A 3,452-nucleotide genomic window follows, 5' to 3' on the forward strand; every position below is an offset into this window, starting at 1 on the left:
TCTCTCTCCCTCTCGCTGTCCCCCCCTCCCCACTCCGCTTCTGCTCGCCTCCTCCGCCCACGGGTCGGGGATCCCTCCGCGGCGGCCCAGCCGGATCTAGCCTCGCGCGCTGGAAGCTTTAGGAGAGAGAGGGCGAAGGCGGGACGGTGGTGCCTGTCGTCTGCCGCGCGCCGCGCCTCGGAAGGCCGGGGCCTCGCCTCTGAGGGGAGAGGACGGGGCTGGCGGCGGTGCGGGGGGCGGCTGAGGGGAATGGGGGTGGGGGGGACGCTTAGTCGGCGTCGGAGCTTTGAGGCTTGCTTCCCCTCAACCGGGAGAAGGGACGAGAGCCGCCGAGCTCAAGCTTCCAGACTCGGATAAGATCATCCCCGCGTGTCGGTCGTGGTTCCTACACGTGAAGCCTTAGCGTGACTTTTTTCTGCATGTGGGAAACGTGCTGCACGTGTGCTCAAAAGGGCTTCGTGCAGCAAGGAACCGTTTTCCAATATATAGGAGTCGTGCGGCCTGTGGGACCGCCCTTGGGCATACATCAGTCATCGCGGGACGGCTTGTACGTGTGAAATGGGACACTGCAGAACAAACTCCGGAAAGGGGAGTTTTCACATCGCTTGACATGCCAGCAGCTCCACGTTTGGCTTTGCTTTAAGCAACCAGCAAAGGATTGGTTGTTGAACCTTCTTCAGGGTCCCAATATATGGCACGCTTTCAGGTTTTCAGGCTCCCCTCAAGGCAAGCATGCGCCTCCCTATGCAGGGAAACTGGCCTATGTTGCATTCAAAGCATACTGTTTTGAATTTCTAGCTAAGGCGTTGAACTTTTTCATATACTGATGTAGCGTATTCTGCATCTGATTGGGAATATTTTCGAGTTGGAGGGCTATATTCCCTTTGGTGTGGAGTGAGAGGCAGAACTGGGCAGAGTGATTAATGTATTTCTGTGCACACTTTTGTATACCTCTTCTCCGTCCAAGCAGGCAGAAGTCATCAGAATTCAAAGACACTTCTCAGGCAGGCATAAACACTCAAGGAAGGTGTAAATCGTCTGGTGAGGTCTGTGTGGCCTGGGGGTGTGTCACGTATGTCTCCCAAGACTGAGGTTCCCTATTCCAGTTCTACAAGCAATGGAATATCAGAGCCATTCACCCAACCACCCCATGTGTATAATTTGTATGAATGATGCATATTCATGTATTGCATCTGTTGCCTTTAGAACCCATGTGAATATACTCTTACCCAAGGGTCCCCAAACTAAGGGCTGGGGGCTGGATGCAGCCCAATCGCCTTCTAAATCCGGCCTGCGGATGGTCTGGGAATCAGCGTGTTTTTACATGAATAGAATGTGTCCTTTTATTTAAAATGCATCTCTAGGTTATTTGTGTGGCATAGGAATTCATATTTTTTTTCAAAATATAGTCTGGCCCCCCACAAGGTCTGAGGGACAGTGGACCGGCCCCCTGCTGAAAGTTTGCTGACCCCTGCTCTTACCTGTCAGAAAGGGTTAAATGTAGGTGAGACATACATATATACCTGGCTCACTGCCATACACCGCTGCATCTAAATATCACAGTGACTGTAGGTTAGTGTGTCAGATTAAGCCCGGGGAGACCCAGCTTCAAATCCACATTTAGCCTATTTGTGTGGTTTTGAGCAAGTCACTGTCTCACATGATAGCTGAGGATAAAATTGTGGGTGTGCAGGAAGATAACTGCCCACACCATCTTGAGCTTAGAGGAAACGCAGGATAGTTGAATGTCAAATTCATTTTCTCTCTGTCTCATTTTCCCATTCTTAAATTCAGTTCTCCGGATTTTCACATCAGTTAGCAATGTTTTCTTGCTTTCATTCTTTAAAAAAAACAAAAAACCAAATTCTCATGGAAATTTAGCAGCATTTTCGTGCAAGTTCTTTCTAAAACACAAATCTTGGCATGCACTTTTACCTTTTACACATATTTGGCAAAACAATTTCCCCTTATAGAATCATAGAGTTGGAAGAGACCACAAGGGCCATCCAGTCCAACCCCCTGCCAAGCAGGAAACACCATCAAAGCATTCCTGACAGATGGCTGTCAAGACTCTGCTTAAAGACCTCCAAAGAAGGAGACTCCATCACACTCCTTGGTAGCAAATTCCACTGCTGAACAGCTCTCACTGTCAGGAAGTTCTTCCTAATGTTTAGGTGGAATCTTCTTTCTTGTAGTTTGAATCCATTGCTCCGTGTCCGCTTCTCTGGAGCAGCAGAAAACAACCTTTCACCCTCCTCTATATGACATCCTTTTATATATTTGAACATGGCTATCATATCACCCCTTAACCTTCTCTTCTCCAGGCTAAACATACCCAGCTCCCTAAGCCGTTCCTCATAAGGCATTGTTTCCAGGCCTTTGACCATTTTGGTTGGCCTCTTCTGGACACATTCCAGCTTGTCAGTATCCTTCTTGAACTGTGGTGCCCAGAACTGGACACAGTATTCCAGGTGAGGTCTGACCAGAGCAGAATATAGTGGTACTATTACTTCCCTTGATCTAGACACTATACTCCTATTGATGCAGCCCAGAATTGCATTGGCTTTTTTAGCTGCTGCATCACACTGTTGACTCATGTCAAGTTTGTGGTCTACCAAGACTCCTAGATCCTTTTCACATGTACTGCTCTCAAGCCAGGTGTCACCCATCCTGTATTTGTGCCTTTCATTTTTTTTTGCCCAAGTGTAGTACTTTACATTTCTCCTTGTTAAAATTCATCTTGTTTGCTTTGGCCCAGTTGTCTAATCTGTTAAGGTCATTTTGAAGTGTGATCCTGTCCTCTGGGGTATTAGCCACCCCTCCTAATTTGGTGTCATTTGCAAACTTGATCAGGATGCCCTCAAGCCCGCCATCCAACTCACTGATGAAGATGTTGAATAATCAATGTATTTTTGTACGCTATTTTCACTAATACATACATTTTTATCCACACATGGAATTTGTACCTGTTACTTGACTGGAAAGCCTTTTGTACAGCTTACTGCACTGCAAAATTTATTAAAAGAGCCATTTTTAAAGGATGGCTGTGGTTTGGCTCATGTATTGTTTTGGAAAGTGTGAATTGTTTTGTTTCACCTTTAAATGCAAGCTAAATCGAATTTCTCCCTCGTACCTAGAAGCACATAAGCAGGGCCAGCCCACCCATGAGGTGGGATGAAGCAGCTGCCTCAGGCAGCAGAAGCCCTTGAGGTGGTGCTCTGCTCTGGCAACTTGTTTGGCTTATTCCTTCCTAACCACCACAGAAATGTAAGGGGCTTCTGGAGCTTGTTTGTCTCCAGGAAAGGCAAAGGGTTGCAACTGAGGAGGTGGGACCGAGCGGGTGACGCCATGAGCCACATCAGAACATAGGGCAATACTTATATTTTTGTTGTTGTTTGTGTCCGACTCTTCGTGACCCCATGGACCAGAGCACGCTAGGCACGCCTATCCTT

This window comes from Lacerta agilis, chromosome 3 (assembly GCF_009819535.1).
Source record: "Lacerta agilis isolate rLacAgi1 chromosome 3, rLacAgi1.pri, whole genome shotgun sequence".
Taxonomy (NCBI): domain Eukaryota; kingdom Metazoa; phylum Chordata; class Lepidosauria; order Squamata; family Lacertidae; genus Lacerta; species Lacerta agilis.